We start from the raw sequence: 15633 nt of genomic DNA, 5'->3' as shown, positions 1-15633 counted from the left end.
TTTGAATGCCATGCCGAGATATTTTACAACATAAACCACAGATAAAATGCTACATAGCCAGATAATCTTCACCCTTTTGTACATTAACTCTCTTCAAACTGGGAAACCCACTGGTGATAACCCTGCCATCTTCAACATGTAGCTTCCAGTACTCTGGGTGTTAACATCCTGCTCCTCAGGATGGGAAAGAACAAGGAGTGGGGTCGTGGGAGAATTTTATGGGCCAAGCCAGAAAATGGTGTACATTGCTTCTGCTAAAGTATCATTGGATTTAACTTAGTCGTGTGTTTGCACATAACAGCAAGAGAGGCTGGCAAGTGTAGTCCAGAAGTTTGCTCAAACAGGAGAGATGAAGTTTTGGAGGGCAGTGAATGTTCTCTTCAACAGCTCTCCTCAGATCCTTAAAGGACTTGAAAGTGAATGAGGGCCCAAACTTCTGAGTATTGCTTCAGAGAAGAGGAAGAGATAGGGAGGTGGATGTTGGCTCAATGAATGGAAGAGTTCTTTGACCATTTTAGCATAAACATGGACTGTCAGGATTGGGAGGTACCTGGTGTGGCCCAGTCTCCACCTGGGCTTGAGACCTACTTATAAGAAGTCTGTTTAGAAACCTCTAGGGATGGAGCCCTCTCCATGTGTGAGGTGGCCTATTTCATTTCCGGAGTTCTGATGGCTGCAAGTATTGGCCATAATGCAAAGGCATGTATTTGTACTTCTTGTGTCCATCCCCACCTACGTACCTTAACACCTGGCTGGACACCTCACCCCACAGATTTCTTCATATTCCTAAGTACAGGGCCACAGATGTGACAGCTTTTACTTATATTCTGGGGGTGATGTTTTAGAGGTTTTATCTCTGCAAGTGCAGCCCAGATAGGAGCTTAAAGAGTGACCTCTAGCCTTTGTGTTCTGAAAAGCCCACTCTCACCTCTGCTGCTCATCCTATTAACTGTATTTCTCTGGCAGGCCCAGCCTGGCCCTCATCTATTGTCAAGTTCCAACCCTCTCCCCATTCCCAGGCACCATTTCCTATATCCTTGCATTCTCTCCAGAATCAGTCAAATTATTGTTTTTGGTATGCTGAGAAAATGAGTTCCCTTTGTGTCCCAGCTCTTTTCCCTGAGGCCAGCTTTGCAAACCCTGTGATTCTTCAAGGCACTCTGCTTCACACGAAGGTATCTATTTGCAAGAGACATTATATCATTCCCATCGGAGGCAAGATCGGTGCAATTAGTCAGGTGTTAGATGACTTTGGTTCTTTTCTTCCGCTATTCAGCCATCCCTCCATCCATTCATTCAGCACCTTATTTATTGATCACCTACTATCTGCTGGGCACAGGTAAAATGCCTAACACAGATTAAGGACTCAGTTACTAGTAGCTCATTTCCTTCCCTCCCTTCCCTTAGAAAATTCTCCCTGCAGGGGAAATGATGCCACCAAGAGCCCTTTAGTTCTAGATGGGGAGAGCTGTACGGCTATGGAATCGGCTTCCCCTAAGTTTAGGGCCCTGTGTCCCTCAGGCTCCTGCAGTGGACACAATGACCTAAAGAGGGGTTGCACCTGAGTGTTTGACCTCCAAGGTCACTTTTGGCCTATAACATCTGTGACTGACAACAGCAATAACCCTGAAAGTCAGATGGCATCTGTGTAGACAGGAAATCTAGTCTTTGTAGGTGGTAACCTCACAGGGCTTCTGGGTAGTCCTCCAGGGATGTCTGAGCCAATCTTGCAGGTGCCAGACCTGGCCAGCGTGTCGCTGTCTCTTCTGTAGTCTCACTGATGGTCTCATTTACTGCAGTGTGTCTCATTGTATCCTGAGCTCAAGAGATGCAATGGACTGGCTTCCTCCTGTTGCCTCCCCTTGGGCAGCGGCACACTCTTGTTTAGATTAGAATCTGCCATGCCGGACTGTTCTGCAGGGATCTGGCTCCCAGAGTGCCAACGGTCAGATGACTAGGGCACCCCCATTCTCCGTGTAGGGAAACTTCTGGACAGCCATTTTTCCCCAGCTATAGAGACAGTGTGCAGGTGTGTACCACTCCCAAGAGCATCACTCACATGAAGGGGCACCCTGTTCTTACAGGCTGCAGTGTGAATGGTGGCGCCTGTGGTTGTATGGTATAGCAGCCACAAAGTCAAGTCCACTTTATTTGCATCAGAAATGTGCTTTCCTTGAGTGCAGAGTGTTGTAAGCTTCCAAAGCCCAGATCTGTGCTTTCACTTGATCCTCAAAACACTCTAAGATCAGGTGGCAATTCCATTTCATGTAGGGGAAACTGAGGAAGATAGACTGGCTTCCCCAGGGTCGCACAGCTACCCAGTGGTCAAGCAGGAGCTGGGCCTGGTGTTGTGCTCTGACTCTCAGCACAGTGCTCCAACTGCTGCATCATGTGGCAGCTCCATGCCTCCTGCCCGATGTGCCTAGCCCCACCAGTATCCTGCCACCCTGACTGCCTCCTCTGCTCTGTTTCCTATTCCTTTTGGGTTTAGGACCCTCATTTTCATAGCAAGTATATGGCAATAGCATGCGCTGATGGGAAAGGACAGCTGTGCCATCTCTCCAGGTAACATAGATGCATTTTTTTTTAGGGACCTTATCATTAGGGCCTCCTTGGTCCCTTAAAATGGAGGTGGGAAGGAAGGTAGCTTTGGTTCTTTTCCTGTATCTGGCCTAGGATGAAGCAGAGGAGGCAGGAGTAGTGCTGGGGTGAAGGGAAATACTGCCGGCCCCCTACATCCTACCTTGGGTCCCAGCCCCCTTCTTGTCCTCTGCTCCTGTCTGTTAGATGCTCCTGACATCCAGAAATCTGAGATGCCTGGAAAAGAGGGGAAGAGGCGGCAAGCAGCGATGAGCTCATCCTCACTGGCCGGCGCCGGGTGCCCCTGCGGGACCCTTTTTCCATGGCGGGGTCCAGGCTCCTCGGGTGGCGATGACTTCAGGGCTAGAGATTCCCCACTGGCTGCCCCGGGGGATGGACACTGGCTTGTAGTGCATTCCAGCCATGCTCCCCTCAGCTCTGGCGACGTGAGAACCAGAAACCTCGACCCTCTGTCTCCCCGCTACTCTCCAGGGGAACCTCAGGCCCAGCATGTCCCCAACCGTCTATTTGGCACCTCCTCCTGACCCAGACCTTTCCAGTCCCCACTCTTCCTGTTCCAGCGATGGAAAGCCCAGGACCAAGAGATGGGTCCCTCCTTCTTCTTCCCCTTAGCCTAGCTTTCCCTTCTGCCTTCCTCTTCTTCCCGTCAAGTCCCCAGTCTGCCCCTGAGCCCTTGGTTCTTTTTGCCCAGTGTACATAAGCTTGGACAGAGCCAGTGTCCCCAACATTGGACAATGATGATCCCATGAAAGCTGCCTAAGAGAAGCAGGTGTGGGTGGCCCCTGGACCCACCCAGGCCTGCTGCTGATGGCACTTTGTGGGAACTTTGTTTCTTCTTGCCAAACCTGTCATGAAACACCATCCAACACTTGTCCAAACTTGCCTCCTGACTAGTCACTAGAAGTCACTGATTCTCCCACCCCAACCATTGCCTTCACAATTCTTTCCATTCTCTTGGTCTCCTTGATGATCTAGGGATATTTTGTGGGACTTGTGGATTGGGGTGTCCCTACCTAGGAATGATACCGCCTGTGTCCATGCCAGAACACTATGCTCTAGCTCAGGACTCGAAAGCATTCCCATGACTATAGGGCTTCCCTGTATCCTTTTCCTCGCTCCCCCCCCCCCTCCATCTACTAGCACTGCGTGCCTCTTACCATTGTCTGTACACTGTTGGTGATCCAGCCCACAGCCCGTCTGTTCAGCTCCCACCCTCAGCCTGCCTTCCTGGAGCTGTTTGCACTTGCTTCTCTCTCCCACTTCCATTGCCTCAGCCTGTTCCCCTCAGAGCCCTCCCCTGCACTGAGTCCATGCTCAGCATGGTCATCAGGGACCCCATTGCCAGGTCAATTATCTGACCTCATTCCTTTGACCTCTGTGGTAGCCCATTATATTGACCAGCCTCCTCCCTGGCCTTTCTGCTACCCTCTGAACCAATGGACCCCAAGATACCAAGATACAGTGGCTGAAGCAAGATGGAAATCCAGTTCTCTCTCGAGAAGCCTGGGGGCATGGCCGGTGAGGCAGCTCAATGGCGTTAAGGGTCCGGCTCCTTTGTGCTCTGCAATCTTCTGTATGCCGCTTTGGTTTCTTGGCCCTGGGTGGCTGTTCCTGATCCTGTCGTCTGTGGGAAAGGGACAACGAGATGGGGAAGATATGCAGTTCCCCTTCGGAGGCAGATCTCTGAAATTGTAGTGTCCCTTCAGCTCACGTCCCACTGGTCAGAAGGCAGCATGTGGCCACACCTTGCTGGGGACTGTGCTGTCGAGCCAGGCAGAAATTCCATTGCCAGGTAAGGAGGAGAGAACAGATATTGAACAGCTACCTCCGATGGCTCTTTCTTACTATTTTCCCTGGGCAGTTCTCCTCTATCTGCCCCTGAAATGTTGGTGCTCTCTTGTCTGGCCTGCTCTCCTTCCTCCCTCTCTGTGTGTTCTTTGCTGGGCGCCGAAAGCAGCCATGGATTCAAACCCCGAAGTAAGGTGTTACTTTGGGAAATAACCTTGCCAAAGTAAGGTGTTCTGCCGCCTCTGTCTTTGCACAGAAGTACCTCCTGACCCTGCACCCACACTTCTACCACACAACTGGGCAATTCCTTTTGGAGGCCCCACTAATACCTCAAAATTAATAGGCCTCCAAACCCAACTCATTATTTTCTTCCCAAATCTCCTTTTCCCTATGGGGCTGTTACTCCGGTGTGTGGCACCATCCTTCCGGCCCCAGGCTGTCTCCATCTGTTCCCATGTAATCCATCCCTCAACTTCCCTCACAGCCATCCCTGCCTCATCCTCATCTCCCCCCTGCCTCAGCCCAGGTGTCTTCTCTTTCCTCCTGACCTTATAGTTGCCTGCTAGCTGTCCCTGTGGCTCCTGTTTGCATCTGCCTCCCCAGGTATACAGAGCAGCCACACCACGTAAAATGTGTACCCTCTGCTTATACACCTTCCATGGCTCCCCACTGCCCACGGAGTGTACCCCATCTGGCTGCTGCTTTTTCTTCCAGCCCGCACCCTGCTTCTTCCTATTCCTGCTTTGCCATTCCAAGTGGTTTCATGAGCTCTGAGAACTGCACCTCCTGTTTCTTGGTCTGTGTTTCTCACCCATCCCTCTCTCTCCATCTGCCCAACAAGGCAGATACCTGCTTAGCCCTCAGAACTTGGCCTAAGTGTTGACCCCTCTGGGAGGCCCCTTCTCACCTACTCCCATGCCTTTTGGGAGCTGTAAGATGTAACTCAAGCCCTTGGCCTCTATGGCACAGGCTCTGTCTGTGTCAGAGCAGAACTATAATGCTCCATTTCTGTAACCCTTCCACCAAGGGCCCTCTGAGGGCAGGAATGCACTTTCCTTTTCTCTGGACACAGCATCAGGCACAAGGCCTAGAAAATAACAAGCACCCAGAAAGTGTTTCTTTCTTTTTTTTTTTTTTTTTAAGATTATTTATTTATTTATTTGACAGACAGAGATCACAAGTAGGCAGAGAGAGAGAGAGAGAGAGAGAGAGGGAAGCAGGCTCCCTGTGGAGCAGAAAGCCCGATGCGGGGCTCGATCCCAGGACCCTGAGATCATGACCTGAGCCGAAGGCAGCGGCTCAACCCACTGAGCCACCCAGGCGCCCCCGGAAAGTGTTTCTTAAATGAAAAATTGATCATGTCACCCTGGCTCACAAAACATCAGTGGCTCCTCACTGACTATATTATAAAGTCTAAGCCCTTTTCCAAGGCATTCAGGCCTCATATGATGGGACTGTTGGAGTTTTCAGGCTCACTCTCGAGTCCATCATCCAGACACACCATTTCTTATGATATCTGTTTACTCTTAGACTCCTGCATCTTTTGTCCCTTGCTTCTCCCAACCTGGAGTGCATTTTCTCCTCTCTTCCCTGATTGCACACCTACCCAACCTTTAAAACTCACTTCTGCGGTACATTCTTTGGTCTGCCCAACTCAGTCACACAGTCCTCACTCCAGATTCCTGCTGCGCATGCTGCGTAATGGTTCTGTATTGCCGCTGTCCATAGGGTGCTGTGGCCGGCTGTGCAATTAATACCCCACACCCCTCCTTCCATCTGGAGTCTCCTCCTCTCTCTGCTGTTCCCATCAGCACATGGTTGAAAAGAGGGGACTGCCTGACTGCCTGGGTGTTTGGCAGCCCTACCTTTGTGGTCACTGTTGGGTCTTGGCTGAGCTGGATCAATTGTAGCTCCTTACCCTTCTGGTTCTAGTTCATTGGTCTAAGACCAATCACTTCACTCAATTCAGGCTACTCACAGTCATTCCCTGATATGTTTTTTAAAAACAAAAACTGAGGTGGGGTGATGGGGTGCTGATGGGGTGCCTGGGTAGCTCAGTTGGTTAAGCATCTGCCTTTGGCTCCAGTCATGATCCCAGGAATTAAGCCATGGCATCAGGCTCCCTGCTCAGTGGGAAGTCTGCTTCTCCCACTTCTCTTTCTACTCCTCCCCCATCTCATGCTTGCTCTCATTTGCTCTATCTCTCAAATAAATAAATAAAATCTTAAAAAAAATAAAAACTGAGAAAGAGGATGGGGTGGAAATAGTATGGTGTAAAACTTAGAAGCTGTTAGAGGCCATGTCTTCTTTGTATGATGGAAACCAGTGTGCAGTAAGAGAAGTTAACTAACACACAGAGAGGCATAGAGATATATATGGTGAGAGAGAGGCAGAGAGAGAGGAGAGAGAAGCAGAGAAGCAGGCCTAGAGGACCTTGAAGGATTCCTGAAGCCCATTTGCATTCTTGCTTTTACAATGACTTGGTTGGATTCTTGGAGTAAATAATATCCATCTTTCCCTTAATCTGGTTCAAGTTGCAACCAAGATTCCTGACTGATACATATACCTATTTGGTTTTGCTTAGTCCTGTAGCTATCTGAGTGCAAATGCAACCCCTCCCATGTCTGTCTTTGTGTTTGTAGAGGGCGCAGCCACCCTATTGGGTGCCCTCCATCCCCCAAGATGGCAGAGTCCCTTCTCAGGCCTATGACCCTAGACCAGGGCTGGTCCATCTTTGCTAATTCATGAGTAATGAATTGCTAGTTCGTGACTAAATTCTCCCACACAGGGTGACTGGGTTACTGCCTGACCGTGGCTTTCTTCCCATTTTAGACTGTGTAAACCCATCAACAATCAGCAAATTAGTAGTTTGTGATCCAGGGTCTCTTGTGGTTTGTTTATGGCTGCCACTTTCCCCAGGGCTGAGGAGTCCTTTCCACAGGTGTTTCTTCAGCCTGGGCTTAATTTATTCCTTTTCTCTTCCCTCTGTCACCCAGGCTAATTCTTGCTTTTGTTTATAATTGAGTTAAGTAAACTGACCTCCATCTTCTCCAGCAGAAGCCTCCATGCCTCCATGGCCCATTAATACTGCTGTGGTGTGACTGGACATCAGCCAGGCTGTAGGACACCAAACATCTGGATACTGAGAAGGCTTCAAGGGCTGCTGCCGAAGGACAGTGTCAGGGCTGGGGGAAAGGGACATGACAGCAGACTTTCATCACCAGTGACCCGAGACTTGGTCTGGCACTCACACCAAACCCTTCCTGATGTGAAGTAGTGAGGTCAGCTTGGGTGTACATTCTGAGCTGTAGGCCATGCCTGGAGGGGAGCAAGATGTCTCCCTGGGAAGAGACCATGGAACAGATCTGTGGAAGAAGCAATGGCCAAATGGTTATGGATGAACAGAGGAGGCTGTGACGGGGGAGTGGAAGACAGTCCTCAGCCGGGTGCTACTGTGATGGGCAGTCACTGGCCTCTTCTGGCGCATCTGCCTGCAGGGGACCTGGAGCTGCAGGGATGGAGTCCAGCACTCTTCTAGAGCCCACTCCAACCAGGGACCCATAAATATTGGTCTGGTTTTGGTACAAAGACCAGCCCCAAGCGCATCAGCGGGGTGTTTTCAGCTGGGAGGAGCAGACATATTCTTTCACTCTGGCTCTCATGTGGTCCAGCACATGGGGAGCTGTCTGGGTGGGGGCTACCAACCAGAGCTTGGCTGCCCCCCAGCCCCTTGCCCTAAGCCCTGACGTCACAGCCCAGACATCTGGCTGTCAGATCTGATTGAGCTCATGCCTGGAGAGAGCTGGCAGGCCAGGAGGCCTAACTCCACACACATCCATGCCCACCCAGCCAGGATCTGCCTTCCCCTGGGGCAAAGCACTAACCACTTGGAGACTTGCTATCCTCAAATGTGGAACGGGGATCATGATAACACCTACCTGGAAGGCTTTTCATAAGCATTAATGAAAATGATGAGCTGAATGTCATCAACATACAGGACCTGGCAGCTCGTAAACACCCAACTAGTGATAAGCACTACAGTAATGTATAACAAGATGCTCCTCTTACTCTCTGGGACAGTAATGTCCTGTGTGATATTAGGCAAGCCACTCTTTCTGAGTCTCAGTTTCTTTACCTGTAAAGTGAGAGTACTTCCATCAAGCTTCCTTTTCTAATCCAAAGTTTCACTTTCTGTGAAATGAGGATATTTTCATATTTATTTAATGGGGGGAATAGAAAGAAAAAGGCTCAAATGACATATAGTCAATATGATAAAGCTTTGAAAAATATGAAGAACTGTTTTAACTCAAGAGAGGATAATGATAATGAGCAATAATGTAAGTGCTAATTAATGCTAGTAGTTTCCCAATATGCTTTATTTGCTTGCTAAAGGGTTGGAGGGGAGAATTTCCAGGGTATGTGCTGGGGAGGAAGACTGGCAGAGTGGTTCTGGGCAGAATGTAAATTATGCAGGGATGTGGCTGAATTGGAGACATTCAGCCCACTCTTGGGATATCTCCAACTCATTAGGTGTGTGGTTTGGATAAACCCTCCAAGTGGTTCTGAAGCTCTTGACTCCTACCTCATCCCCCTTCTTGGGTATTCCTCACGTTAGCTCAAAGCTTTGAGGCTCATTTAAATTCAGTGCCCCAAGGATCCCATTCATAACTATTCTCAGATACTCATGCCTATGTGTGATTGGAATTCCTGTAAGGGAAGAGTCTGGTCTAAGAAGGCTGTAGACTTGGAGTTGGTGTATAAGGGGAGAGCTCCGCAGAAGGGAAGACTGCAGGCAAGCGCTCCCTTGGCCAGTGGTCCATACCTTACATATCTTACACACTTTACATCTCTACCTTTGTACTGGCAGAGATAGTCCAGCTGCTGTGTTCTCAAGAGCTAGCACAGGGTCTAAATTAGGGTATCTTGGCATCTTTAATCCCATATTTCCCTCCCTGTCCTCTGTTGATCTGCTCCTCTCTTAGAAGGAATTGTTACTATTTTTTGTGTATCTCCATGACTCAAGCATAGTGTGGTAAACTTTATTTTCTATAGCTTGTATTGTGAGAACAATACACATTTCATAGAATATTATGAAGTCAGTTACTTGTCTGAGGTTGGGATCCCCTAGAAGTAGTACTAAGAAAAGGATATGAATGCAAGTGACCTCAGAAAGCTCCGAGAGAGTGCAGAAATGAGAAAGTGAATGGAAGGAGCAGATAAAGGTTGAGTAGCTATTGGTATGGGAAACTGGGGCATAATCTCACTGAGTTGTCCCAGACAAGGGGAAGGAAGTGGAGGTATCTAAGCACCATCACCCCATCTTTGGCTGAGGATGGACTCCAGGAGCACTAAGCCTCCATCAGCTCTGGCTTGTCCTGAGCACAGGCAAACACGGGGCCTAGTAGGTAGTCTTCAGTCTGGAGGTGACACTGAAGACTATTGCAGAGAACCAAGAGAGCATGCTGAAATATGCCTTTACAAATGAGGTACGTCTCTCACTCTTGCCCTCAAACTCACCGAGACTCTTATGTGAAATTCCCATCAGATCTCTAGGCTGGGATCTCTAGACTAGTGCACTATGACACAGTTTTGGACAATGCCATGGTTTGTCATTATGAGATGAATAAAAAAAAAAATCTCTTGATCCCCCTGTTGGAAGACGCTGCATGTGTCTCATTTTTCTGCATGTCTTACCAGCCCAGACTCAGGCTTCCTTTGTTCTTGGCTGCCTTTTCAAGGTTGCTTGTGTCATTAATGGTCCAGGAAGACAGAAGTGTCTCCCTGTGGAGCAGAGAGTAGCTTTGTATGCTGTCCAGAACAGTAAAGAAAAAATCTACTTCTGGGTTAAAATTAGGCAAGCTTACTGCCTATTATAAAGGATTCAGGCTCCCTAATCTCAGAGATCTTCTGTAATGCAAACCATGGTGCAGCACTCACCTGGCCTCTTTGCCTAACCCTGTAGCAAGTAGGGTTCCTGGGACTGGCACAAATGCTGATGCTCCAGATACTGTTCTCACTGTGAGTAATAGAGTCTTTTGTCTCTGACCCAGGAGTCTCATGTCTCAGCCAGCGTCCATGAAATTACTGGCAGGCAAGCTTTCTAGCTTGCGAGAAGTGTACAAATCTTGCTCCTGCTGCAGCTCTTGACGTCTCTCCTACTGGTCCCCCAAATCAATTGCTTGGTCATCATGTAAGTGATGTAAAGAGACTTGAGACCTTCTGCTCAGGAGCTCAAAATCTATTTGGGCAAATAAGACAAATGAATAGGAAGTAAAAAAATAATCTGTAACATAGTCTGATCACTAATAGCATAGAGTGCTTGAGTAGGGGCTTTGTGGAAGGGGGTTTGGAAGGAGAGAGAAGAGCTGGAGCAAAGCAGGGAGGCTGGGACTGCAGGCCAGTGCTGTCCACACCTTGTGTAGGTGAGGGTCAGCCCCAGCACAGAGTTCATCGGAGTGCTAGCTAATGAATGCCCACTGAGTTTGGAGGGTGATGGAGAGCCCTGGAAGCCCTTATGTCCCGCTGCCCTGCCTGTGTCTCCCAGGCACCACCCTTATCTTCTCTGGGACTCACTGTTCTGACACCTTCATTTCCATTGGCTCACTGTGTCCAAGGTGCCTTGGGGAAATCCCCACAGAGTACATGGCACTTTTGTGAGGCACAGAGTTGTTTGTGTGGCCCAGAAGCCATGGTGGGGACTGAGTCCTGAGTTCTTAGAGCCCTCATCTGCACTCCTGGGCAGCAGCCAAAGACCACCAGAAATGTCCAAAGGCAGATTTATAGCCAAACGAGGAAGAGCATCCCCATGAAGATACCTACACAGTCGTTTCAACAGGAGAATTTACAAGCATCCGTCCTCCTTCCCTTGCTACTGAGTGGAAAAATACACTGGGCCCAGAGCCGTGAGCTCCTTGCCAAGGCTTGTGACTCATCCCTAAGTCATAAATAACGGGTCCCTTATGACAAAGCAGAGAAGGGAGCTGGGCCCAGGGCCACGTATTTATTAGAAAAGAGAGTAGAACCATTAGTCGGGGGGCTTGGTTTCCGGAAAACTCAAACCACACCGTGTTAGAGAAGGTCAGGAGGCACTTCCACAGGAATTCAGACCTGACTTTTTTTTTTTTTTCCTCTATAATCTCAACCTGTCATCTGGGCTGGAGCCCCGTGGTGCCTCCACCAGAGGCATCCCTTGGCCACACTAGTCCTGTGGATGAAGGCAAGGCTTCACCACATCCCAGGCCCTGCTGGGTGCCTCCTGACAATGACGAGGGGAGGAAGGGCCACATGTCCTGGTGACTACCACACCTCCTGGGACCTCCATTTTGGAAGGCTTCCCAGGTGGCCATCACAATGAGGCGGGAGGGGAGCTGCAGGGACTGTGCAGGCTGTAGGACTGGCTCGGGCGTGTGACGGGCATGGTCTAGGGGCAAAGGGAAAGAGAAGGAAAGGTTCGCTTCTCTCTGGAACGTACTCCCTGGGACTCTCTTCCTGTCTCTGTGTCTCTCTCTGTCTGTGGGTATATAGGACTAAAAACCCAAAGGGTAATGGATGCAGACAGGGAGGAACAATAAATCATTTGCAGCCTGTCAATGAAACCTTTAACGTTTGAAGGAAATACAGGCATGTGTGATTTGGGAAAGCTGAACTTGTCATCTTCCCCCAAACCCTCTCCTGTGTGTTCAGCACACCTCCCGAGCTGCTCAGGTTGGAAAATGGGGGTGTCCAGGATGATACCCCATGTCCCCCTGTACCTGCTAAGGGCAGCACCATCCTTACCTGATGGCCTTCTTCTAACTTACGGCTAAAATCCATGCCCTTCAGTGTCATTCTGAGGCCTGGTGCTAGTGCACCATTGAGGCTGTTTGACCTTGTTCTTGTTCACCTGCCTGATCCCTGCTCCCTCACCACAGCCCAGGGCCAGCACCTCCGTCCACATGCTGATTCTTTAGAGCCACCTTGGCCAGGTGCACACCAGCCTCCTGAAACCGCGGTAGCCCGTGACTGCTGCTGCCCATCTGTGTCCCCAGCTTGGCCACACACACCTCCGGGCAGAGATTATCTTCCCTAACCCTCCGTGTCTGCATAGCCCCTGTTGTTCCACTGCAGCCAGGGAGAACTCAAGGAGTGAACGATGAATGGCCAAAGAGATGAATGGAGTGGTGAATCAACCCTGTCTTTATGACAGCCGTTGGCACACACAGGAATGTGTGCTGAGTCTGCTTCCCCACTCTGAACTGTGCCCTATTTTCATTGCCGCCTTCTGGCCTCCAAAGCCAAGGGCCTTAACTAACAACTGGCCTTGACTGCAGATGACTAACAGAAGCTCCATGCGTGGGTTAGCTCTTTGATCTTTGCTACCTCGGCTATTAGGGAGACGGCACTCTTCTACTCAGAGTGACACTGGGCATTTCGGGCAGCACGTAAGAGCCACGGGTCTCTTTTAATGTGGATTTACAGGGCCCTGGTTTTGGGTTACTGTGGTTGGAAAGGCATTCCCCTACTGTGTTTCCGTGCACACTACAATCAGACTGTGAGCATTAAAACACAATGGAATCTGAGAAGCCTTGTAGGAACCTTCTGGACCAACCAGTGCATTTACCATACAGATGAAACCCTCAGCGACAAGGCTTTGGTCCACAGTCTTTGGTGTTGGTGGGAGGAGTGGCTCTGGAACCCCAGGGGTTGTCAGGGAACTCACTGCCCCAGGCAGTTGACTCAGAGTCCTCACCTTGCCCCTGCCCTCTTCATCAAGTCCTGAGACCAACCCCTCCCCCGGGCTGGGCGACTCCTCCAGAGCCTTCCAGGCCCTTGGCACATTTCTTGGCTGCTGTGCTGGTTTCCAGGTTTGCTTATTTCTGTTCTGCCTCCCATCAAGCCCCTGGTGCTCAGGCTCTATGGAGAGCATGAGAAGGCTTCAACCTTGCAGATGACGGATTTGGGTCTCAGGTCTTAGAATCAAGTTCTGGGGATAGATTTAAGGTAGAGGGCCATCAGAGAACCTTCCTGATCCTGTCCTAGCATCTGGCATGCTTAGCCAGGGCTGAGAAGGGCCTGCTGCGGAGTTACCACAGGCCCATCCATCTCAGTGGGACCACTGGGCACTCGCTGACTAGGGAGAACACTCCCAGCCGCAGGCCAGGGATGAGAGAAACAAGTGTGAAGCAACACACAGCAACCCTGGGGCTTGAGTCTCAAGTTCTTACCACCCAAGTGTCTCCAGAGTCAGGGGGACATTTGGGGAGCGCTCTCTGGAGGGGGATAAACTCTGGGAAGTGTCAGGGCAGAGATAGCGTGGGAAAAGAAGGACGGGGCCAGAAGGATGCCCTCTTCTCTGGGGACTTTGGTTAGTGCTGGGGCAGGAGTAGCCCTGTGCCTTGCAGCCCTGTGGCAGGTGGCTAGGAAAGGTGGGGAGTCCGAGTCAGCCTAGAGGGGTCATTCAGGCTGGTGCCCTGGGCTGGAGCCCCCACATTACCTCCCCGCCGACGGGCTTCCCTGCACACTTCCCAGCCAGCTCTCCTTCTACCTGGTGGCCCTTGCCCCATCAAACCACGTCTCTGGAGAGACAGAAAGTCTCCCAATGAGCAGGGGGAGCTGAATTCCTGGAGTCCCTCCTGAGCCCAGTGGGAATCTTCTTCATGTGTGGGGGAATGAGAACAAAGAGACAGGCTTCTAAAGGGCCTGGAGTCAGCAGGGGTGTGCTCAAGCTTTATCTAGAAGGATGAAGGTGGCTGATTACACTGCCCGTATGCAGGAGGCCTCCTGGGGAGCTCTCCAGCTTGGAGAGAAGTCAGTATTCTTGGGCTCTTTTATTGCCCACCGTCACCCTTGGCTCCCACCCTTCACCTCCGCAGCTCTGGAATCATCTGCATGTTCTAGGTTCCGGCCCAAGGTCTTTTATCTGCTCAGAGGGCTCTTTCTACCAACTTCCTAACCTTGTCTCAGGCTTCTTGCCCTGGATAATTCCTAGTCAGTCTTCCAGAGCCCCTTCAGATACCAGGCACATGATTAGCCTCCGTTAAACAAAACTCCAAGCCCTAATCCAGGATGGGGGGCTGCAGGGACAGAGAGGTCTGAATTCAGGCTTGGTTCTCGTTGCAGATAATTTTCATCTGATTTTCTTGTGATCTTGGGCAAATGTCTCCCGGTGTCTGGTCTCAACTTCTTCATCTGTCAATGAGGCGGCTAAGTTGGCTGAGCCGTGAGCCTTCCAGCTCTAACACACACCCTGGGTGGCAGCGAGGCCAAGGTCCCGGCCCCGTGCTCTCCCTGCTGGCCTGCCTCACCCTCCCCAGCTGGGAGGAACATCCTGAACAGCGTTAAGAATAATAAACATGGGCTGATAAACATCAATAGGCCCACCCGGTGCCAAAAGGGAAAGAGGGAAGACTGTGCTTTGCTGGCTGGAGCCTCCCTGGACCAAGGAGCTGCTGCCAGCTCCTTAATCATCTGGAGACAGCCGGCCGGCTCCCCCAGCCCTGCCCCAGGCCCAGGGCAGGCAGAGGCCAGGCCAGGCCCTGGGGGAACCCGCCACTGAGTCCTTAGCTACAGGCTGGTTATAGATGGCCCCCTGACTCCTGTGCCAGGCCCTCTTGCTGGACAGAGGTCACCACTCTGCCTGAAACCTGCAGTGGTTCCCCACGGCCCAGGAGACACAGCCTACATGCTCCAGCCGGGGCATGGAAGGACCCTCATGCAGGCTGTCTCTCCAGCCTCATGGCTTACCTGGTCACAGACTAGATCCTCGAAGGGCATCTTGCCATTTTCCAGAAATGCCAAGCTCTTATTCTTTTGAGATTTCTCACAGACTGCTCCCTGCTGCCCTGGCAGAATCCTACTTTGACACTCCATTTAGGCCCGGGTTTAGAGTTAGTATTTTTAGCCAAAGAGGCTCTGTATTCTAATTATTTGGTGCATGACCCAGCTCTCTTACAGACCATGAACTGTTAAGAGAGGAGCACTGTCATGGAGGAGTAAGGCAGGCTGCCACGTGGAGCCCTCAGCATCACCTGCCTTGGGTTCTAGAGGGACATCACCAGGAGCCAGGCATCACTTTGCCATGGGCTCTGAGGCAAATCACTTAACCTCTCCGTGCCTCAGTTTCCAGTAAGATAAGATGGCATGAAAGTTTGCTGCTGGGCTTACATGGAGACATATCTGGAGCCCTCAGCAGAGGCTGAGGCCCAGCCGTGCCCTCCAAGGTAGCTCTTATCATTTAGGTTGGTGCACTATGCACTACCAGTGCTT

General features: G+C 50.6%; 1 long non-coding RNA gene across 4 annotated transcripts in view; it reads left to right on the top strand.

The window, feature by feature from the left end:
• Positions 1-15633, top strand: part of LOC309871225 — a 54055-nt gene that overhangs the window by 19361 nt on the left and 19061 nt on the right. For 2 of the 4 annotated variants that reach the window (XR_014315088.1, XR_014315089.1), the window contains one exon: positions 7447-10107. The exons of 1 other annotated variant lie outside the window; for it this stretch is intronic. This is a non-coding gene — a long non-coding RNA (uncharacterized lncRNA). Of the gene's footprint in view, positions 1-7443; positions 10108-15633 lie in introns of those variants that run through there. One more of the 4 variants, XR_014315090.1, reaches the window with a different exon arrangement.

The sequence above is a fragment of the Mustela nivalis genome, assembly GCF_964662115.1.
Source record: "Mustela nivalis genome assembly, chromosome: 8".
NCBI classification, from domain to species: domain Eukaryota; kingdom Metazoa; phylum Chordata; class Mammalia; order Carnivora; family Mustelidae; genus Mustela; species Mustela nivalis.
The sequence above is the reverse complement of the archived record's forward strand: the minus strand, read 5'-3'. Positions and strand labels throughout refer to the sequence as shown.